At 37.9% G+C, this 24,946-nt stretch overlaps 2 long non-coding RNA genes across 4 annotated transcripts in view; one reads left to right on the top strand and one right to left on the bottom strand.

The window, feature by feature from the left end:
- Nucleotides 1-24,946, bottom strand: part of LOC110309290 — a 52,137-nt gene that overhangs the window by 8,808 nt on the left and 18,383 nt on the right. For 2 of the 3 annotated variants that reach the window (XR_003834781.1, XR_003834780.1), the window contains exon 2: nt 4,350-4,445. This is a non-coding gene — a long non-coding RNA (uncharacterized LOC110309290). Of the gene's footprint in view, nt 1-4,349; nt 4,446-9,634; nt 9,832-24,946 lie in introns of those variants that run through there. The other variant, XR_002379685.2, reaches the window with a different exon arrangement.
- The window catches only part of LOC110309289, a 52,067-nt gene continuing 36,633 nt past the window's right edge, over nt 9,513-24,946 (top strand). The window contains exon 1 of the long non-coding RNA XR_002379683.2: nt 9,513-9,678. This is a non-coding gene — a long non-coding RNA (uncharacterized LOC110309289). The remainder of the gene's footprint in view (nt 9,679-24,946) is intronic.

Here is a 24,946-nt window from a genome sequence, read left to right on the forward strand (position 1 = left end):
CACTCACTTTGTAGACCAGGCTGGCCTCGAACTCAGAAATCCGCCTGCCTCTGCCTCCCGAGTGCTGGGATTAAAGGCGTGCGCCACCACGCCCGGCTCTGTACACTTTATTTAACAAGCACACTTGTATCACAGGATAAAATTATTTAAGAAGGAATTTAAAAGGGGTAAGGTGGAGAAAGAAGACAAAATTACTGTTTTGGCTATTAGAAAGGGAACCTACAAGGTAAAGTTAACACGTTAACAGTCTTCAGTTTCTAAGGCTGCATTTAACTACTGGATTATCAAATCTCTGCGAAGAGTTCTAACAGTTTATCAGAGTGAGTGCACACACTTCCATAGTTGTACAAATTCCAATAAAAAAAATTAAAATCGTACTTTTGCTCACAAAATGCCCTGGTTTCCTCCCAGGCACACGACCGCAATATACTACTTAGAAAGCAAAAATCAACCAACTACCTCCTCTCACCAAAAAAACCCACAACAGCACCACCACCCTAAGACTCAACCACTGGACATATAGCTTTGTGGCAGAGTGTTTGCTAGTACAAGGCTTTTGGTTCAATCTCTAGAAAGGCAAAAAATAAATACAGCATTAAGTATTCAGCCAATATATATATTTTTTCCTTTCAGGAATTGATCTGGGGCCTTGGCATGTGCTCTACCACTTGTAATAATACTTCTTAGACCTAGCCTAAAAGAGTTAACAAAACCCACAGCTGAAGTATTGCCTCCTACAACAATCTGAGTTTCATCCCTGAAATATGTACAGTTGAAGGTCCCAACTCAACTGTTCTCTGAGCCCTGTGCATGTACCACCCCCACCATACACACAGTAATAAGATAAAAATTTAAAAATCACAAATATCAAAAAATTCCCATTGTAAACTATGTTAAATATATTACAGCTAAATACTTAGGCCCAAAGTTATTAAGTTACAAGATAAATAGGAACGTTTATTCTGTTAAAATACTTTAAAATGGTATTTATAGGACCTCAACTTTAAATGCAAGTTATCTTTCAACACTTTAAGTACTGATTCATAAACACTAGTTTGGATATTATTAAAAAACAAAATAATATAGATTAGAACTAGATATTAAATTTAAGTAATACCTACTCTTGAAATTAAAAATTAAAAGTATGAAATGTAGCAATATAGTAAATTTAGGTATTTTGCAAAAACAATAAAATAACTGCATTCTTTTATCAAAATGAATAAATTTTTTTCCACTTAAATTATCAGTGAAGAATGTTAGAAATAAACTATTAAAAATTTATAGGATAGCATGGTAATTTTGAATATACTTATTTAGTATGAAAGGTATTTGTAATATAATTTATAACATTGAGTTGCTTATTTTTGTTGTTTTCTTTTCCAAGTTTCTCCGTGTAGCTTTGGCTGTCCTAGAACTCACTAAGTACAACAGGCCAGCCTCAAACTTACAGAAATCCTCCAGCCTTGCCTCTGAAGTACTGGGATTATAAGCATGTGCCACAACCACCCAATTTATAATATTTAGATATATAGAAATAGTAATGGGTTAATTTTAGAAATCACATTTGAAAAATGCTGCATATTTTCTTTCAAATTATATCAAAATAGCAAAATAACATTAACCTAGTTAATATCTGATAATGAAATGTCCAAAGTGGGGTTCATAATGCTGAGAACAGAAATTATATTTCAAAGTCATATTTAAAATTTTTTTGAAGACTTAGAATTAACTCAACATTGCCTGTTGAAAAGTGTCGATCAGAAAGCATCAGTTCTGATACATTAGGGCTTATTTTGAAAAAAAAATGAGGGATATTTGTTACTTTTAGAAAACCATAAAATATATATACATGTACAAAACTGCTTCACACAAACATTTAAAATGTTCAAGTTAATTTTATTATTATTTAGCAAATCTTTGCAATACTTTAAAATCTCTATCAAAGAAAACAATTCTGACATTTCAAATGAAAGTTTATGAACTAGCATTATAAATTACAATAATTTTAAGGCCTCTCATCAACAAATGTTAAATTAGCCCCATCCTAGTTTATTAAAATATTTCTTCATTGTAACGTAAACATCTCAGTAAGATAGAAATAATGATAGTACAACTGTACTTTAAGGGCAATTATTTTTCCTGAAACCCTGATCATGCCTTTAACTGAAAGTAAAAATACTATATTCAAGATATAACTAACTATAACTGGAGAACAATCTTAACTAAAACATTTAAATCAATTCAATAAATCTCTGTCCTCAAATTCTTACCTAATAAACCACATTTTAGGAGAGAATTGGAAAGATTTGCAAATTTGATTTACAACATGTCCTTTAAAGGGTGGTTAAAGGCCACCTAATCATTTATAATTGTAATAGCTTTTATTATTAGCCAAATTAAGGTTTCTTACTGTGTCAGAAGTGGTCAACTATAAGGAAAATTTTAGTATCTCTACTATCACTTTCAAAAGATACTAAATTATTTAACAAGCTAAATTTCCTATGTTCATAAGTCAGTTTATAATTGTAGAGAGAACAATGACATGATGTCAAATATTTGGTTTAAACAATAAATTCTAAGACTCTCAGGTACATAAATTTTAGACTCTAAATTCAAAACAACCACGCATTTAAATCTTCACCTACACTATAAACTCATATACTGCTTTCTCCCTCATTTAACTCATTAAAACTGTGTCAATTATCTGCATTAAAAGATATAAATTAAATGTCGATCCCTGTCAACCCCCAAGACACTCCATTTTCACCTTACTACTCTCTAACCTAAAAACACTGGGTAAGATAGAGGGAAAGTCTATTCATTCTTCACACATCAAAACTGTTTTGTCTTAATTTAACATTTCTATTTTACCTCAATTATTAACAGATGTGCATTTCTGGATTATCTATCTCATAATATAAAAATATCAAACTCCAGTTTATTAGTATTTTTTTTTGTTGTTGTTTTTTTGTTTTTCCAAGACAGGGTTTCTCTGTATAGCTGTGGCTGTCCTGGAACTCACTCTGTAGACCAGGTTGGCCTCGAACTCAGAAATCCACCTGCCTCCGCCTCCCAAGTGCTGGGATTAAAGGCGTGTGCCACCATGCCCGGCGTTTATTAGTATTTTAATAAGGATCTTGACACTCTAGCATTCTTAAATACACCTAAGAATGTGTTCTAAAATATTTAAACTATTTAAAGAAAAAGGTTTTATGGGCAGGAAAACTGTACTTTAGTCTTAAGATTAAATTGCACTTAAGAAAAGCAAGGCTTTGGGATTTATTATTTGTTACTTATATTCAGTCAGTACATAGTCAACAATTCTAAAGAGAAGTAGTTGTAGTTTAGCAACTGTCATTTTATTTAGCAAATATCATTGAAACTTATGGCTAATACTTTATTAGAAAAAAAAAAACTAACCAAGTAATATTTAGTAATAATATCAATATATTCATTTTTATACCAGATTACCATCTAGGAAATAACAATTTAAGCTGAACACTATCTGGAATGCTCAAGTAAATATAAAAATCAAGTAAAACAATGTTAGAAAAATGGACAATAAGTATTTGAGAATAAGGTAGTAGTTATCGAAAGTGTAAGTGTTCTGTAATTTGATCTTTAGAGTGCTGTAACGTTTGATATTAGCAATGCACTGAGTATATATGAGTAAAATACTTATCCCTGCTTAAGAAAGCAGGGCTGTTTCAGCTCAACCAAGCTGTGACTTGGTTAGGAAGGTACTTGGAATACTTCAAATTTTCTTAAAATATTTTCATTAATCTTATCTAATTTTTAGACTCTACTTCTCCACTTGTCAAACAGCCAAGTACTAAATTCCACTTGACTTTAAAACACTTCATTTTGTAAGAATAAAGTCCACTACATAATTAAATACCTTACCTAGCACACTGTAGTAACACCCCCAGGGAAAAGAAAAATCACCATATAGACTTTGTTCTTTATTAGGGGTGGGTGGGGGGAGGTAAATTCAGATAGATCTACAACATAACTATGTTCTTAAAAATCTAGAATTTTAACAAGCCAGACACTTAGATTCAGCCAATTCACAAGATTTGTTTATTCTTTGCTTATTGATTTTAATTCATTCAAAGGTTTCAGAATTACTATTAAGTCCAATTATATTACAAAGATATATAATAATAGGTTCTGAAAATTTGTTAGTATAAAGCATATTTACTGGCACATATTTACAATTCCAGCACTAAGGAAGAGGTTGAAGCAGAAAAATTAGTAGTTCTAGGCCAGCTTAGAATCCATAGCAAGTTCTTGGGTAGGCTGTAGAATTAAGAAAAACAAACAAACAAACACACACAACATTAGTATACCTTAATCGCCTATCATATTCCAATGCATTACATGGGCATTCAATCAAAGAAACTTTGGTTGTTTTCCAGAACTGGTACTCTTCTAACGGTTAAAATCTGCAATAAAAATGGCATGTATTACTGCATGAAGACACTCAACAGATAAATATCTCCTGTAGTTCCTTCTAGTTGATCTAATCCATCTTGACAATGCTCAAAGAACCACTACTCTGAAAATGTTTTAAGAACAAAAAATAACTTATTAAAAACAAGTAATAGGCATTATCACCCAAAGTTTCTTCCAAGAAAAAAAATAATCAGGCAAGTTTCTGCTTTTGTTTCTCTGTATGACATTCATTTTCAAAGTAGCTATGAAAGAACTGAGAAAGAGTATAAAAATATTCTTTGTAATTCTAAAATCTGTATAGCTTAAAAGTATGTAAGGATAAAGATACAATTTGACTACCTTTCCCCTAAAATTACTAAATGAATCAATGATGACAAATTGCTATTATTCTCACCTTTAGTACTGCTATACTTGAGTGAAACATTTACAAATCTTTTATTACAGTTCTACCAATTTAAAAATTTTAAACAATTGAGAAATAAATGGACCACTACTAGACTAGCCTTTTACTGCTTCCAAATCGAGGTGAAAATGCAACTTTATTTATTGTTTTCATTTGTTTCACCCTTTCTGGATCTTAATGACTTAACAGGTAACAACTATATTAAAAGAACAAATTATTAAATTACCAAAGGGGTAAATATACTACATATGAGCCATAATGCTTTGTAGGAGTTTTCTACTTTTATTTAAGAGTGGCTGAAGCGAGAAATTAAATAATGAATACCAATAGCTCCATTATGTCTGTTGCTAAATATTTGATTGTTTAATGGGAAAAAGCTATTTTTCAAAAGATAAAGTTTTTTTTTTTAATATATGAGTGCATTGAAATATAGGTACCACAACCTTAAATATAAAACAATTAAAAATTAATGTTAAACTTTCATATAGTAATATGTTTTTAAGCAGTATAAGAATACTTGATAATAAAGAACAAAAGGTTTGGATATAAAATGTTTATGACTGAAAGAAAAAAATCTCAAAGTAAAACTTATTTATTAGTTTATTGTTTATACATAGAAAACATTACAAATCTTTCCTGTGTAACATTTCTTTGCTCAAATAAGAGCACATTAGATTCAGAACTTCGAGAAAAGTATTAAGAATAAATCACACACACACACACACACACACATGTATTTATTAACTCCATTACTTGAAACCTGTCTCAAAGAAAAATCCATTAAAGCATCTTTTATAAAGGCAAAAACCCAAAAAAACGTAATTACCAGAAAGCATTATTTACAGAATTTATGATCATTTGTACACACCAACAATCAGATATTACATAAAAGCAACATTTTTAAATATACATTATCACTCTTAAGACAATTAAGACCCGGTGTAAGGTTCTAATAGTGTAATCTCTCGAAAGTAAGTGCTTCATTTCATTTCTCAACACTTAGTTGAAACAAAGTGGTATTTTATTACTGATTTCCTTTAGTTTTATGAGATTTGAGACCACAAAGTTACAGCAAGTCAAAATCTGAAATCTAATTATACGCTGAAATTAATTGCAAAGCATATAGTTTCTAAATTTGTGCAATTAAGAAAATAAAAAGGGTAAACGATGCATAGTCTTACAATTCTTTCTAAAATGTGCTGTTCTAATTATAATCATACTATGTTTCTCATAAAAGGGGTTAAAAGGAAATCAACGTGGGGATTAAGTATCATTAAACAAAGGAAAATAAAAAAGACAAAAGCCCTTTTAAGGTTAGAAATATCTTATGATTTGAGATTAACTTCATTTCCATAACTGTAAATTTAAAATCTAGTTGTTGAAAGCTTATTGAAGAAATATTCAATATAGTCTGGAAATTTCTTTCTGTAAACTCAACCAGCTGACCAATAGTTCTATACTGAAGACTTTGTCAACATTCTTTTTAGTTACTAAACACAAATAAATACACGAATAAGACTTGTACACAAGTCTTCAGGAAACAAAAATTAAAAAGCAGCACACAAAAGAGAAGAAAACATGGGAATCAGAACATGAATACTCCCTTGAAATTTTTATCCTTAGTTTTGGTTCCTAATAATCAGTAAAACAGATACTAACTTAATGGTATACAAAAACTTGAGGCTAAATTTTGTAAATGTACACTGAAGACAAGTTAATAGGCTTTTTTTAATTGTCTAAAATTAGACCTTTAATTGGAACTAGTATAAAGAACAAACAAATGAAAATCAATGCTACCAGGGAAACTGATACTTTTGTTCCACTCTCCTACAATAGTAAATGGAGTGCCGGGAGAGCTATATCAACACCATTCCTCAGTGCTGTTTTCCTGTGGTAATAAATAACTTTTGCAGCTTTCACAAAAGAATAGAAAATTAGAGTAATCTAATAGTAATCTGTAGAAAATTACAGATAACTGCATATAAACATTTAAATAAGTAGGTATATATCTACTGGAATTCTCCCTTCTACCTAGTATTACATAAAACATGAAAATATTTTGAATGTTGTGAAATTTATTTAGGTGCTAGTGTATTCTAAATCAATACGAGAATTAGTTTAAATAAAGAATATCACTTTTAAAAAGTTGGTAAAACAAACAAATGAAAGAAAAAATATCTTCAATTATGGCCTAATATAATACAAATCCCAAAATGGAAGTGTCAAAAAAATAATTTAAAGATTTTCTCCACTCCCATAATTCTCTTCCAGTCACGTAATTTGAATAAAAATTAAAATACAAAAACAAACCAACAGTAAAAAGACAGGGTTTACATATGATTACATGCAGAATAGAAATGAGATGTATAATTTAATAAATCAAATTTTATAAATAATTTTAGGAAAATTTTATGAAAAGATCCAAGATAAAAAGATTCTGAAAAAAAGAAAGATTATGTGTTCAGAAAACATAATTATCATGAAAGTAATACAAAATAGAATGTATTTATTATAAATTAATTTACAGTCCTATACATTTATGAAAATGTTTTCATTTGAATATTTCTAAATGCATGTTTATATTAAATTTAAATAATGCCTCAAAATTTCAACTATTTGTAAGATATAAAAATTTAAAAATTCCTTTCAAAATCATCTACTCTTTGAAAACCACACCCTGTCTATTATCAAGATGGAATTAAAAGGAATGACAAGCAGGGTAATAAATATTGACGCCTGTCTCAAGTAACACTAAACAAAAACTAACTGAAATCAAAGAAACCAACACATATGCACTGCTCGATACAACACATTCTCTCATAATGAATTTGTAAAAGGAATGCATTAATATATATGCTCACCTGTGCACATTTACTTGTTATATTCTCAACTAAGAAACATAAATGATTCGTAAACTAAGCTTTTAAATCCACTGCAATGGCCGAGTTAGAAAACATTTAAAACAGATTTGCAAAGTTCTAAGAATACATTCAATTTTTACAAAAAAAATATAGAATACATAATTTAAAGTTCACTTTCATCAAAATGAAACAAACAATTCTCCCATAATATGTATCCAATAAATACATGAAGGCTGAGACGGAAAAAATTTATCAAAGGAAAAACCAAACACCTTAGATCCTTCGGAGAAGTTTTCAATCAATGAAGAACAGAAATGTCTTATAACTGCAACAGCAGAAATACAGTTTTCTGAAAACAGCCTCTTTAGTTTTACATTTAAATATATATATTTCAGAACCATCTGAAAGGCTTTTACGGAAGAAACAACTCTATTATGTACAAACTTAAAAAAAAAAACTCCGATCTTACATTTTGTATTTATTTGAATAGTTCTCTGACTTAACATAGTTTTTCGGTAGGTCAAGAATTATCAGCTCTGGGATCAACATTCAAACCCCCCAGTCCCGCTTCCTTCCAGCCAATCAGTGGGTAAGAAGCCCGGCGTTTGGGAGCTCCGTTAGACTCAATTTGAAAAACATCACATTTGCGCTCCTACTCTTCTGGAAGGGATCTAAATGAGGGCGGGTCCCCCAGTTTTCATAGACACACACCAAATCCAGGGTTCTGATAAAATTCCAGAGGGAGAAAGCTCTGTAGGGGGCCTGCTCCGACTAGCAAGTCACAGAGGGTCCCCGGAAGCCTGAGTCCTCGGCGAATAACCGAGAAGCTGCAGCGAAAGCATACGCAGAGGATCCCTAAGGCAGGTCCGTGCGACCCTCCCGCAGGACGTCCCAGGAGCTAAGGGTTAATCTTAGGGGTGCTGAGGGAGGAAAGCGACACAAGAGTTTAACGTGGACTCTTCACAAAGACTAGTACCTAGCGAGCATTACCTAAACTCAAAGCTGTCACTGGCTCATTAAGAGCTGTCGACTCTGGGTTGACAAAAAGCCAACAGCCAACGAAGAAAAAGAAAGAAAGAAAGAAAAGAAAGAAAAGAACCCCCCCCCCCCAAGGAAAGACAACTCCGCTTTCTTCCGCCTCAGCGTCAGGAGTTCCCAAGGAAAGTTGAGGACTGCAAAATGACCGTTAAATCGTAGGTGCAAAGGCTTGTCCGCAGGAGACACCAAGTTCCACGCTACTTTTCCTTGAGACGCTGCGTTTCAAGGACCGGAGAAGGAAAAAGTCTTCTAAGAGCCCGACGCCAGGAAATCGCAAGCTCGCAGCCCCGTCCTTCCCTTCACCCCGACACCCCTCCCCCTCGAGCGAGAGAGGGGACCGCCGGGAGAGCCACGACAAAATGATCCAGCTGGATGCGGCCATCCATCCATCCGCTGCGCCCGGGGCCGAGATCGGCCCGGCCGGCGCCGCTTCTTCCCCGCACTCCGCAGCGCACCTCGGGGGCCGCGGGCAGCGGTCTCTCCCGCGACCCAAGTTTCCCGGCAGGAGACGGCCTGCGCCCGGACCGCCGTGCACACCGGGGAGGGCGGGCGGGCGGGCGCCTGTCGCGGGGCGCGGACTAACCTGCTGCGCCGGCCTAGCTCCCCGGCCGCTCGCGCTGACAGGTCGGGCGGCGGCCGCTCGGCCGTGTCCCGCTCAAACCGTGCCTCCCCTCCCCCAGCTCCGCGCTCCCGCCACCCGAGCGCGGCCGGACGCCGCCCATCCGAGGACACCCAAGTTACAGCGGCCGGATCCCCTGAGGGAGCTTCTGCTGCGAAAGTGAGGGCAGACCCCGAGTCCGGTCCCTGCTCCCCTCACGGTCCTCCGGTCCCGTCGCTGCCGCCTCCCGAGACCCGCTTTGCTACTTGAGGCTCTTACCGACTGCGCCGCATCTGGCGAAGCCCCGCCGACTGCCCTCTGGTGTAAGTTAATTTTTTTGATGATTTTTGGGGGATTTTCCGGCGCGATCCTAGCGTCGCGCTACGCTCGGACAGGTTATCCCTTCCCTCCCGCTAGATTGATGAGATCAGGCATCACTCGAAAATGGCGCCGAAAGCGCTGAGACTCCTCATTCAAATTCGTTAGAGCCAACCCCGCCGCCCCGGGGCATGCCGGGAACGCGGGCCGGCCCCACAGCTGTCCCTGCCTCCCCCCCAACCACCCCCGCGCGACCCTGCTGCGCATGCGGAAACTTCTACCTCCCTCTCCCCCGGCACATGCGCAGGATCGTCGTGGCGCAAGGCTCTCTACTTCCTTGGTTCCAGTCCCCGCTGTGTCTTGCGCTCCTGTGTGTGCCTGCGTGGCCCCTGTGCGGCAGTGGAGGTGGTCAGCTTTCGGACACTACTCCGGTGACACACTAGTGATGAAACAAATCAGGGACTATCTTAAACGTTTCGTAAAAAAAAAAAAAAAAGAGACAAAAATCGCTTTTAACTAAACTCCAAGCCACCGAGTGCGCCTTCGAGCCCTGGGTGGCCGCTCAGGAACTTAAAACCGCGCATCGCTGTCGTGTTCTCGCCCTCCGCCAGCGCCTCCCAGATCTGTCACACCTAAGCCTAGAACCACCTCACGAGGTAGGAATTTTACGGTTCAATCACACGACCAGGGGGCGGCTGTCACACCCCGACGTTTCCCTCCACCCCAGACCTCGAGGCGTGCGACCTGCCCACCATGCACAAGCCTTTGGATTCTGAACTGGAGACGGAGCTTTCGGTTCTGGATTGGAGCCGAAGATGTACAATCTTTTGGACGTCACTAGGGTACTTTTCCAAAAGAAAAAAAAAAGTGCTAGAGTAAATTATGGACTCACCAGATAGGTTTCCCGTTGTATGAAGCCCTGAAAAAGTTGTAAGAGCCACTGGGTACTGATAAGGTGGTACACGTTGTTATCAAACGTTTTGTGGATCAGGCGTCTCACTGCCCACAACACCTCTATGAAGTAGGTATTATTTTTGTTTTATGGCTGATGAAACCTGATGTTCCGATTATAAATTCTGCCGTCTTACAGCTGGTGAGAGCAAGCTAGGTAAACCGCCTTTAAAAATGACTCTATAACAGGACAAAAAAATTATGAAGTTAATATTTTAATTTTTCTTACAAAAGCATCTTTTGATCCTTTGCTTGCAAGACATTGTCCTTTCCACTAGGCTAATTAAGATTTTAAAAAGAAAAACTGCTATTGCTCCTAAATGACTATAGGGCTGTGTTTGGTTATGTTTCCCTTAATTCTCATGGATTTTTAAAAAAATGACTTTGTGTGAGTGTTTTGTTTACATGTGTGTATGTGCATCTTATATGTGCCTTCAAACATCAAGAGAGGAGGGATTTCCTGGAACTATGCTAAAACTAAGCCTGGGTCCTCGGCAAAATCAACAAGTGCTCTTAATTGCTGAGCACTCTCTCCAGCCTTATCAAATGTTGCTTTCCAAAAAAGAACCCAACAGTTTAAAAATCAGGGATATTACTATGTTTGCTCTAGTTTTTATTATAAGAACAACTTGTGATGAATTGTAACTTTAAAAAATATCTTCTTTATGGCTTTGAGGCTGGCCTAGAACTCAATTTTGTAGCCCAGGCTCAGGCTGATAATCCTGCTTCAGTCCACTTCAGTTGAGTGATGGGATTACAGGTTTGTGCCACCACACCCTGCAGAATTGTAACAGTTGAACATAAAAAAAGATACATCTTGTTATTATGTCCGTTACAGCCGTGGATATGAAACTTAAGCACCAAAGAGGAAGTGCACTGGAGAAGGAAGGCTTCCATGGTTTGCATTAGTGAGGTACAACTGGAAAAGAAGAGACTTTAGCAACCAAGATCAAGACTGACATAGCTGAATAGTGTTCAGCTATCTACATTTGCTCCGACTAAAACTTGTATGGCGATCTCATTTAGAATATTTAAGTCCCATTTCGTTTAAAATCTTAACAAACCACAAATCCTCATTGAGTCATTAAAATGGGAGAAACCAAACTCCAGTAACAAAGCTCTGTGCGTCAGCAGAAAGCCACTGGGGAAAATGATCTTTCCACCACAAGAGGGTGCACATTCCCGAGTTACATTTCAAAGGGGAAAAAGGGGAGATTTTTCTATCAGATCATCACACTCAGGATTTAAAAACTTGGAAGAATGTCCAATCTGAATTTTACAACTCCAAAACATGTCACACCTTATGAGTCTAACGAATCCCACTCTTTAGGTAGTAATTAGTATTTGGGTATCAGGGTGTACATTTCCATCTGTATTCTAGAAAGGCGTTATCATCTCCGTCTGCCCACTTCCACCCACTCAGTTTAAGTCTCTGTATACAGCAATACTCTGTATACTCCTGTCAGAGAGTAGGAATGCAATCACCAGCGAGCGAACGGTAAATGTGGATACTATGGAAAACAGGTCTTGACATCTCAGCCCCCAACCCCGCCTTCCTACTGTTTCACATAGGAAGTGCAACTGATGGAACACTGGCTTCAGGATATTAACTTATTTAGTTAAAAACTGTAAAAGCATCCTCATTCAAGAGAGACTCAATGTCAGAATCAGAAACCATTTTGAACGGTAACTTGAAAACAACAGATTTAAACACTATTTAGCGGTTTGCAGGTTTAGGTTTATCGTTCTTGCTTTTTGTTTTCTCCTAGACAGGCTCCTCTATAATAGCTCTGGTTGTCTTGGAACTCACTATATAGACCAGGTTGACCTTGAATTCAGAGCTCTACCTGTTGTTTTCCCAGTATGGGAAGTAAAGGTGCATACCACTGTACCCAGTTTTCAGCACCCTTTTATGTTCCTGTTGGTAAAAAACCAACTAGAGTTTCAAATCTATAAAATGTTATTAGATCATTTGCTGCCTCTTGTAGGGAAACAAGTTCTCTTTCTCCCTAAATATACATTACTTGCCTGTGCCCCCCCCCCTTTCTTCTGAACTTTTCGCAGGCAAACATGGGTCTTAGCTCTTCATGTCTATATTCCTGGGAGTGCATTTCCTGACAGCCTGATAAACGTACACTTGAACAGTATTTTTACCATCATGTTACAATTTTTGAGGTTGGTCCTTTATAGTATTCTTCCCTCCCTGACAGGTGCCTGTCTCGGCCAGGGAATGCTTTTAATTGTCCTATTTCTTTTAGCATCCTTTGCTCTGGAAAATTTCCACTCTTTGTCTCGTAAGTCCTTGATGTGTTTGAAGAGTACAGAGTCACACATTTTTCAGAAGAATGTTCACTCCATGCTTCCTTACAGTTAGGTGGAGACTATGCATTTCAGTGTTCTAATGCACAGACTCTGTTGCCTGTCCCTCAGAGTGTCACTTGTAGAACATGACACACACCCATGTATTGCTCACTGATGATCATAATTTGGATCCCCTTGTCAATATGTGACCACTGTGTAGTTACTCTTTTTTTCCTTCCTGGAAATAGAAAGCAGTTTGTGGGGACATTATATCCCACTCATCAGAAGTTCCTTTTATGTTCAGCATTCATAATTGCTTATACATTATCTACATGAGCACATTTGAATTCCTGTTTCTACTTCTGTATTTGCTTATTCTCATTTATGATGTCCATCTACAAATAGTTTTCAAAATTCAGATTTTTATGTGCATATTTTGCCTATGTACATCATGTTATGTCTGGTGCCTTTAGAGGTCAGAAGACAGACAGTATCAGAGCCTCTGGAACTGGAGTTGTGAGCCAACCTGTGGGTGCTGGGACCCAAACAAAGATCCTGTACAAAAGCCACAAGTGTTCTTAAGTGCTGACCCATCTCTCCAGCCACTCTGCCCATATTTTATTTGTATATTTGTGTACTGTTTTTCTGAATCACTTCGGGTAGGTTACATATACCATTGCCTTTCACCTCTAAGGTTAAACTATATAATTATTTTGATATTCAAATTGTCTTATGTGTAGCTAGTAGAAGCACTTTCTTTTGTAGCTTCTGTTAACATTACTTCATTTTTATTTTTAAAAAGCACTCCCTTAGTTGCTTGTATAATGAGATAGTACATTTTTATCTCTTACTTAAGTTTGCTTTTCCATGGAATAAGCCTTTTCCTTTTTAAGAGGCCTGTTTCCATGTTAGTGGAAAATGATCTTAGGGAGCAAGGTTCAGTATGCTTACTGGGACTGGATTATCTGCTTCTTGCAGCTTGTAGGAGACAGTCCTGAAAAATATATTTGTGTGTGTGTGTGTATGCTCACAAATATTTATATACAAATCTTACAATCTGTAAAGGATATAAATTTAATTTTAAATTACATATAGTTTAAAGAGAACTATAGTGACATGACGTTCTAGATAAAAGAAATGAAATCCCCCAGCCCTCAGAGGCAGGTAGGACTCCATGAGCTCAAGGCATCTGGTCTATAGAAGGAGTTCTAGGACAGCCAGGGCTACACAGAGAAACCTGGCCCTGAAAAACCGAAAGGGGTGGGGGAAGGGGCACAAGGAAGAAATGAAGTCACACCATCAATTCATATAGTTTTCATGTTCCCTTTTAGTCAGTGTCTATATACATAATTATATAGTTTCATAGTCCTCTTAATCCCTTTTCACTTAACATGCCATAAACATATGAGCTACTATATAATTTTCACAATCTTTATTTTAGAATGCTCTGAGATATATCATTAGAATTTTCTATTCCTGGACATTTAGCTTATTTCTAGTTTTTGGTATTAAGATTCTGAAATGAACATTTTTATACATATGCCCTTTTAATTTAATGTTTTATCAACTGATTGGAATATTTCCTAGAAGTAATCTCTTTGTGGGTTTTAACATATGTTCTCATAGAGAATGGAACAAACATTTACCAGAATTCAAACTAGAATCGGAGATGGAGACAAAAAAGAGTAATCTCTTTTAGTAGACACTTGAATATACAGTGAAAGATAAAATTTCCAAACAATTATAGCCTAAAAATAGAGGAAGATCATGTAATCCATGGAAATGGGTAACACAGGAAACTTGAAGGAGGTAGTAATTAGACTGTGTGTCGAAATAAGCTTGGTAGAGAGCATACTAGGATTAGAATAAGTTATGTTAGTATACAAGGTAAAGGAGAGGTAGGCCGTAGAAAGCATTTTAAGTAGAATCATTAGAGTGTAAGAAAATGGAACAGTTGAGAAGAACCTGGCATTTCAGATAGCTGTATAGTCTACTATAGTTTGTAGCTTGGGTATCGTTGAAAGCCAAGAGTAAAAGTCAGCCTGCTCAACTGGATAGAGGTTAGACCATTAATGGTTTTATGTGCTATTTTTATATTGATAAAATTGGAAAATCTTAAATTAATTTGGTTGATTTTTGTCTTTGCTTTTGTTTGTTTGTTTTTTTCAGAGACAGGGTTTCTCTGTATACCCTGGCTGTCCTGGAAGTAGCTCTGTAGACCAGGCTTGAACTCACAGAGATCCACCTGCCTCTGCCTCTTGAGTGCTGGGATTAAAGGCATGAACTACCACTGCTCTGCCCAATATTGAGATCTGTATTTTAGAAATGTACTTTCTAAATGAAGGGCTGGAGAGGTGGCTCAGAGGTTACGAGGGAATAATTACTGCTCTTAAAGAGGACCTACGCCGGGCGTGGTGGCGTACGCCTTTAATCCCAGCACTCGGGAGGCAGAGGCAGGAGGATTTCTGAGTTCGAGGCCAGCCTGGTCTACAAAGTGAGTTCCAGGACAGCCAGGGCTANAGTTCCAGGACAGCCAGGGCTATACAGAGAAACCCTGTCTCGAAAAACCAAAAAAAAAAAAAAAAAAAAAAAAAAAAAAAAAAAAAAAAAAAGAGGACCTGAGTTCAGTTCCTCTATTGTTTTGTAAAAATAAATAAACATATAAATACTTTCATCTCAGCATTGCATTCACATAAAAAACATACAAATACACACACACAATTAAAAATAAAATGAATCTTTGAGAGGAATCCACAAATTTTCTTAATGAGGTTACTCAGAGAACAGAGGTATGGAGAAACTCCTTTGGAGAAAACTGTCCAGGCAAATTATTGAGCGAGCACTGGAACTTGGAGGAGAGGAGGCAACAAGAGTGAAATAAGGTATAAAAGAAAAAGGAATTATTTGTCAGCATGCAGGTAAATATTCCCAGGTAACTACTCAGCACTAACTCTGTGCTGCATGGATTTTATATTTTTGTTAGTTATCAAGTATGTTAAGGGTGAATAAAACAACCACACTTTTTCCTCCTACGGTCTAACCTAGTGAGTAAAACCAGACATTAATAATCTTACAAATCACAACTCTCAGCAGTAACAAGAAAGTACAGGGTGTTGTGAAAGCAGTGTAATACAGGGAGCTCACACTGGATATAAAGAGGGATTTTTGGTGGGGGGAGGTGTGCAAAAGTGCCATAGAGTGAGTGCATTTGGAGGCCAAAGGACCACATGGTTTTTGGAATTGAACTTAAGTTGTTAGGTTTGGCAGCAAGCACTTTACCCACTGAGCTATCTCTCTGGCTAAACAAACGCCCTACCAGAACGTCCAAAGATAGCTGTGTCTTCATCTCCGGAACCTAATTACATAACCAACATGTCAAGAAAGAATTCAAGTTCCGTTTGAAAGTAAGGCCACTCTGTGGTCCTAGATTGCCTGAGTCGACTCCCATCACTGTCGGTCTTGTAAGTGTGGTAGAAGAAGACTCTGTGGTCCTAGATTGCCTGAGTAGACTCCCATCACTGTCGGTCTTGTAAGTGTGGTAGAAGAAGCATCAGAGAGGTGGCAGTGCTGAGAGGTGAAAAAGGCTCAACCAGGTTTGAAGATGGAAGGTTTGGAGCCAAGGAATAGCTTGTGAGCTAAAAGGGGGTTTCACAGAGCCTTCAGAGGGATCGCAACTCTGCCGCCTCCTTAGTTTTGTGATACTGAGACTCATTTTGGATTCCTGACCTTCAAAACTGTTTACAGCCATTAACTTTCTAATTGTGTAACTGCACAGCAATAGGAAACATGTAACCAGCCATTGTCTTTGTTTGTTTTTAAAGCATTTATATGTGTTATGTGTCATGGGGAGGGGCCTCACGTTTGCCAAATGCATATGGTTCTCTCCTCATACCATGTCAGTTCCAGGGAACCAAGCTAAGGTCATCAGTCTTGGCAGCAAGTGTCTTTACCCACCAAGCCACCTCACTGGCCAGCAAACTCCCATTTTCCATGTGGTAGAAAAATGAACAGTCAATACTAAGTATTGTAGTGTACTGATTTGCTTATAGAGATTCATAGGCTGTTTTTTAGATTCTTTTTTTAAAGTCTACAGAGTGTCAAATCTCCAGATGAAGACCTGGTTAAAGAGAGCATCCAGTCTACCACTGACATTATATACCTAGAGATCACACGCTAATTTGTCAGTAGGAATATGGAGAGCTTGTCCTGTGGATTTACTCATCTAAGCATTCCACTTAAATTTGAAATTTATTTTAGGCTGATATTTAGTTTGTTCAAATAACTTAGATTATTTCTCCCCTATAGCAAATATCCCTTTCTTAGAAAGAAATCCTTCTCAGAGGGTATTTATATAGTATGGTGCCCAGTATGGCTTGGCCATGTTAAGGACAGTATGGCATGGTTTCCTGCCCCTGGAATGGAGCCAGTAGGGCGTTGGCCTCCACAAGTATTGATGATTGCTGTGGGCGTAAGGTTTGTTTGTATAATAGTGTACATATTTTCACATTCCTCCTTCAAGGATTGCCCTCTCTGCCAAGGTTAATATCTCCGTGATAATCAGAGACAGTAAGAGTCCAGGAGGGGATGGCAAAATAGTAGAATGCTGTGACCTTGAGGCTGTGAAAGTCAGGACAGCCCCTAAGGCTGTGAGAAAGAACACTGAAAACATGAATTTAGAAATATATAATTTCTCAACTATGTAAACTATAAGGATGCAATATGAATTGTATAAGGAGCTTCACAGATCTAAAGGAACAGAGACAGCTTGCACTATGAGCCAGTTTGTTAGAAAGGTACTAAGGAAGGAGATAAAGAGATCGGGAGTGGTGGCTACAAGGCAAGATCCCACCCAGTTTTGTTTATCTATGCTTACAAAGTGGATTCCAGAGGGTCAGCCTGATCCAGGCATGGTTGGAATAGTAATTTCAGGGTGGAGTCCCACTCAACTATCTTACTGTCTGTAAGCTTGAAGTCTCTAAGAATCAAGGGGCTGAGGTCATGGGATGTTGATTCAGGGGGAATCAAAAACCGGGGTGGGGGTGGGGGTAAAGACTGAATGGATATGTAAAATAAAAAGTGGGCTTTTGATCTGCAAGAGACAAGCTACCCAGAGAGTTTTACAATAGTAAGAGAAAGCTGTCAGTAGCAGAGCAGAATACAGAGAGCAATCTGGAAAGGTGTCTTGAGCAGAATGTAGGCCTTCAGCTTGGACCCACAATTTGACTTTGAGTTATTTGGTTTTGCTACTCCTAGGAACCCCTTCCTGAGAACCCCTCTCCAAGCTGAGGCTGGTCCTTGGTGATATGGGATTGTATGCTTTATCCTGTGGCAAGGGCAGATGCAAGTGTATGAATCTACCTGTGGAAGCCAGAGGACAACACTGAGTGCCACTGTTTGGGTCTGGGTCCTGTCCACTGTTTCGTTTTCCTTTCCTTTCCTTTCCTTTCCTTTCTCCCTCCCTCCCTCCCTCTTTCTTTCTCTCTCTCTTTTTCTTTTTTCTTTCTTTCTTCATTTTTTTTTTTTTTTTGAGCTTGAAACTAGCCCCAGGGATATACCCATCTTCACTTTCCCGATGCTGGAATACAACTGCACATACCATGCCTGTGTTGTTTTTAATGTGAGTTCTGGTCATGCCTTCAAGGCAAGTACTTTACCAACTGAGCTATCTCTGTAGACTTAGATGATCATATTAAGAGAACATATTGTTTAGATGTAGATTTATTTTGTCAGTTGGATAGATTTGTTTCATGACTTTGTCGTGTGACTTCTAAAGTTGATTAGACTAAGTTGCACAGCGGTGGTGGGTATTTACATACGTGCCAGGAAGTGTATTTCTGTCTTGGGAAATTAACATTGCATTGTTTATAGCCCTAGTTTCTAGAAGTGCAAACTCATATCTACAGCATTTCCAACTCTAATTCTGTTCAGCATACAGGCCTAAGAGTTCTTTATTTTTCTTTTCCTGTATGTGTCATCTTGCCTTCACGTTCTTTCCTACAAACCACCATGGACCATAGTAAAATTCATTTAAAATTAAAAATTATGATTTGAAGGCTAATTAACTTTTTTACTCTCCACCGATAAGGAGCTCATTTCTTTCAGTTATTTACTTTCTAAAATTGATGTAGAAATGCTGACTTTGGACATGGCAGTAAACAGTGCTTTGTAAACACTGCCATGTAACATAATGTAATGATGTAATGTAATCTAATGTAAACCTTGTGAGAAACTAGAAGGGACAGAGCCTATTTGGGATTGGAACCACAGAATCCTAGAGTTAAAACCTCATTCCCTCTGCACCTATTGTCCAAGTAGCCCCTGAAGCTATGAAAACAAACATGTTCCACTCACTTGTGACAACCTTTAAATATTGCTTTCAGTCTGGATGACAACTGAGTCCCCACTTGCTAATCCCCACAGCCTCAATGGACGCTCTGACGCTTCCTTAGTAGTTTCATGATTTAACCCTTTTTGCGGGTTAGACTGTAATTTAACAGGACAGGACCCCTCTCAAAAAGTGACAGCCAGATTTATATGTTCTGGAATATATCCCAACAGTTGATACTCACTTTTTGTCCCATCTATTAAGATTCCTATATTTGGGGAAGCAAATTTAGACTCATAAATAATAAAAATGAATCTGCTCTTGTCAATTTATTTACAAAAAAAATTGAGGCCCTTGAGTAGTGTCACTCATGTGGCCCACTGTCAGTCTCGGCACCCTGTACTTTGATAAAGTTACCATGCTACTTTTGTAAAACTAAAGTTTTAAAAAAATGGAGGGACACAAGGTGCTTGCTGTCAAACCAGATGACCTGAGCTTAATCTCCAGACACCTTCTCCCATATTGTACACACATGCACACAAAATAAATGTAAAAGACTTTTTTTTTTTAGAAATGGTTTTTCGAGACAAGGTTTCTCTATATAGCCCTGGCTGTCCTGTAGACCAGTCTGGCCTCGAACACAGAAATCCGCCTGCCTCTGCCTCCTGAGTGCTGGGATTAAAGGCGTGCGCCACCACGCCCAGCTGTAAAAGACTTTTAATTGAAGAATAAAACTTCACGATGTATAGAAAATGTCAGATTACATCTGAGAAGTCAGGAGAGTAAATACCGTGCTCTACTGAAAGAAACTATAAAACACATGGTAAATGTGACAGGAAACAAGACGTTATGTAATTTAATCAATTTACTTTATCTTCCCATATTAGAAGAGAAGTATATGAAAAACAAATATAGAGATGTTTAAATTAGATGTTACACCATTTGTGAAACAACACAAAGTTGCTTTGCCTTAGCTATAGGCTTTTAATACACTGCAAGGCTACACAACAGGCTTGAGGACTTCGTGCTGGTCTGATGGTCCTCCAGTCCTCTCTCTTTCCTCACCCCACCTCCTCCCCCATGGTTTTCCTTTTGCAGTCAGGGTCTTATTTTGTAGCCAAGCTTATCCTCAAGCTTTCGATCCTCCTGCTTCAGCCTCCCAAGTACTGGGATTACAGTTACTTACTGTCTGACTCCCTTTGACATGTGCTCTTCTGCATCTTACAGATACAAAAGACGTGGTGTGTACAGTTGTTAAAGTGCAAGATTACTTTCAAATCACATGCTATAAAAATATATTATGTCCAGTTTTTTGGGGGGGTCATTTCCCCTTGAATTACCTAATGCATATATATTAAAGAAGATTGTGGATGATTGGAATCAGTAGGAATAATTGGAAGACATTGTTTGCTGAAAACCATTTAACAATAAAAAAACCTCCTTTCCATCTCTTTTCAATTGACAAAAGAAGGCCTCATGTTTGTCTTTTTATAATATCAATAACATTTTTATAGTACCAACAACATTATTAGTTGGTGGTGGCACACAAGCCAATTCTAACACTTAGGACAGAGATCAGAAGATCAAAGGGTTCAAAGCTAGCCTGGGCTATATAAGAAAACTGTCTCAAAATTTACTTAATTTTATCTCTTTGGGATTACTGAATACTATTGTTTGTTTATATTTTTCAGGAAATTACAGCTTAATATTTTATGGACTAGAAGGTTTCATCTTTCAGCCATCAACTAGAGAGCAAAGTAGGAAAGACTTGGAGAGAGAAAGAGCCTCTGTCCTAAGAAACGATTTAAGGGTTGCCATGAAATTGCATTTATTTTAATCATTTTGGAGTATGTTTATTAATTCCAGGTTTTCCTTGCTACAGTGAGATAATAGTAAGAATATCTTTTTTTTAAGATTTATTTATTATATGTAAGTACACTGTAGCTGTGTTCAGACACTCCAGAAGAGGGCGTCAGATCTAGTTACAGAGGGTTGTGAGCCACCATGTGGTTGCTGGGATTTGAACTCAGTACCTTCGGAAGAGCAGTCAGCACTCTTAACCTCTGAGCCATCTCACCAGCCTCTAGTAAGGATATCTTAAAAATAAATGTTTTGGTAGGGAATAGTTTCAGAGAGAAACTATTTTTCTTTATCTCAACTATTATAGTGTTTTAATCGTGCATTTTTATTCCATCTCTGATTGGAATTGGGAACTTGGACAGAATAGTGAGTACTCAGACATGCATGCATGCTGACAGCCCCAGGAGTGAAGATGGCTAAGTCAATGTTCTTCACAAGGGCGTTTGATGATGTATGCTTTAAAAATGTGGAATCAGGTCCAGAGAGATAACTCAGTGGTTAAGAGTACTTACTAGCTTCTTAGCATCTATGTCGGACAGGTCATAACCACCTATTCTATACACATAAACACACACACACAGAGACACACAGACACACACACACACACACACACACTGACACACGCACACTTCACAGGCAGAGTAAGAGGTGATTCATGAGCTAAAATAATACTGGCCAATTTAAAAATGCATACTAAATCAAAACTTTCACATGTGTTAACAACATTCAATTTGAGTAAGGGTTTTTTTTTTCCCCCTTAGGTTTTAAATTGTGGTAAAACTTAAATTTCCAGTTTTGTGGTACTAAATATATTGTAATAATGTAAATAACCCCCATTGCTATCTGTCTTCATCTAGCAAATTTTGGAAGTCATTAAGACTACTGAACCTCTTCTCCATCTCCCACCCCCCAAATATGGTTACTAGAAGAGTGAACGAGTGCCTTAAAAACTGACCCCAAACTAAATTTTCTTTATCGTTATGTTTTGTTCTAAATTTAGTGTAAATGCTCCATTGTTGTATATATAATGATGACGCAGTTTTTTCAGTCTCAGTGTAAACATGATATTTTAGGTAGAGCCCCACCCCCTCAGTCTTTCCCTCCCCCAGTGGCTTTTAATCCTCTAGGCACATAGAAACAGCCCCACTCCCCACCCTGCTGTGTTCCAAGCTGGACTTTTAGAGGCAAGGTTCTAGGCCATTCTGTGGTTGTATAATGTGACCCTTTTAGTTTTCTTTACAGCTTAGCCAAGGCTATTTATAGTAGACTGTGCAACAGACTAATTGATGCTTATCTTCCTTGAACATGAATGTGTCATAGAAACTGAGAATTCAGAATGAATGTTCAGAAGCATCCTTTTGTATTATCTCACACTTCATCATAACAAGTGCACAAAACAGTCTTACTGTGCAAACAGAGTGATTTAATGTTATGGATAGAGCCATACCCTATTTTTCCAAAGAATAGTAATTTGTTTTCAGCTGTCTATGAATTCTGACTTTTTTTTTTTTTTTTTTTTGAGACAAGGTCTCACCGTGTAGCAAAGGCTGGCCTGTAAATCATGATCCCCTGCCTCAGCTTCCTAACTGATGAAATTGCAGACATTTAACACTCAGCCCGGCTTGGCGAACTGTCTGGCTGTAAAATAACATTAGTCTTCACCCCCAGCTGTAACATAAAGGGAGTGTTGCCCACTTTGACAAAGGATGGTAACACCTGAAGTGAAATATGGATCCAAGTGTCGGGATGGGGCTGATGCTAATCTCCTGATCCCCGACTGGTTCTTGATCTATCAGTAAAGAAGCCATGGGCCAAGTGCTGGGCGTAAGGAGTGGGCGGGACTTCGTGGTCCCCACAAGCAAGGAAAGCAGAGGAAGAGGTCACCATGCTTCGGAGAGAGAAAAGACAAGCAGCCATGTGAGATCTCAGGTGGAGTGGCCATAGGCCACTTCTACAGGTGGGCAGTTGGGGCTGTTGAGCGGTGATTAAATGTAACTGAGCAACTAAAGTTGAGGGCAGGTGGAGAGGTGTGGAGCTAAGAGTGTTGATAAGGACCTGCTTCTCCAGGCAGGAGATAAGTAGGGCCCAGCAATTGTGCCAAAAATTGTGCAAGTTGAAATTGAACAACTGTGTGTGTCTGTGTTTTTCATCCATGAACCCAATATTCTCTGGGTGGGGGCTAGTAGTGCGGCCGGTTCTCTGAGCTTAGTCAAGGTTGCTACACACAGCATCCAACCTCCAAAAGCAAGCTCCTTTCAATTATAATAAGACAGAGCTCATCCCTGCCTATCCTCATACCACCACCCACACCTCTGAAGAATGACCAGCCTTCACTCTCTTGGTTGTCCTTTCTTCTGGCAGGAGGTAACTCTAAAGTACCCCGAGTCTCAGAATACAGTAAGAACATTTCTGTGGTCTGTTAAGAGGGCAGATCTCACATTGAACATACTACCCTAGGAAAGACACACAAGCAAAACTGTGTGTGCTTCCCAAAAAGCAAAGGGGAATGTTTGTCCACATCAGGCATAGAGCTGTAGTCAGGGTAATTTTAGAAAAAAAAAATAAGAGTGTGGTATTGGAAGTGAAAAGGCTAGAATAAAATTACTTTTAAATGATTCTTTCATTGATAGAAGAATAAGATCACAAGACTGTTTAGAGGCGGTTTCTGACTCCTAAGATTCCTAGACTCTAAAATACTTCTAAAGGGAAAATCTAAAGAGAGCCAAGTTACCCGGTTTTGTTCTGTAAAGGTGATTTTGTTTAGAACATTAGAATATGCTGTCAGCTATAGGTTTAAGAATAAATTCTTGTTGCTTTGTGCCTGCTCAGTGTCTATAAATGAAGCAGGTAGAACTTAATTTGGTATTGGAATCTGTTTGAAATAGTATTATTCTTAATATTTAATTTAAAACAACCAACTCTAGAATCTGGTATTAATAAGCTTACACATGCACACTAATGGCTGAACTGTAAGGAACCAAGCAAGTATCTTATGAGATAGTCTCCATAGTTGTAGTTTTTAATTTGTGAATGTTTCAGATGATTCATTTTTTCCTTTATGTATTTATTTATTTAGGTTTTTCGAGAGGGTTTTTCTGTATAGCCCTGCCTTGAACTCAGAAGTCTACCTGCCTCTGTCTCCCAAGTGCTAGGATTAAAAACATGCACCCCTACACCCGGCTTCTTTTTTAAACTTTTATACATTTTTAATCAAAATAGAATTACATCACCTACCCTTTCCCTTTTCCCTTTCCACCCTCTAGATGATTTTTAAAATAGATTTATTTATTTATAATATGTAAGTACACTGTAGCTATCTTCAGACACTTATTCTTCTCTCTCTAGCCTGCTTGCTCTGGCCCAAAGTTTTCTTTATTTATTATATGTAAGTACACTGTAGCTATCTTCAGACACTTATTCTTCTCTCTCTAGCCTGCTTGCTCTGGCCCAAAGTTTTCTTTATTTATTATATGTAAGTACACTGTAGCTCTCTTCAGACACCACAGAAGAGGGCATTAGATCTCAATATGGAGGGTTGTGAGCCAACATGTGGTTGCTGGGATTTGAACTCAGGACCTTTGGAAGAGCAATTAGTGCTCCTAACTGCTGAGCCATCTCTCCAGCCCTAGATGATTTTTTTTTTTTAAAACCATTTGGAAACTGCAGGAGACAGGAAAGGGAATAGTATCTAATGAAGCTGTATAGGTCTCTTGATATCAGCATATTTTAGTTTGGTGGGACTAACAGTTTTCTGTCTTCTAGATTACTTTGTAAAATACCATGGTGTTTTACAGGTGTCAACACAGGCTTAGACAGGTTAAGGGGCCTGTACGGTC

This window comes from Mus caroli, chromosome 14, assembly GCF_900094665.2.
Source record: "Mus caroli chromosome 14, CAROLI_EIJ_v1.1, whole genome shotgun sequence".
NCBI classification, from domain to species: domain Eukaryota; kingdom Metazoa; phylum Chordata; class Mammalia; order Rodentia; family Muridae; genus Mus; species Mus caroli.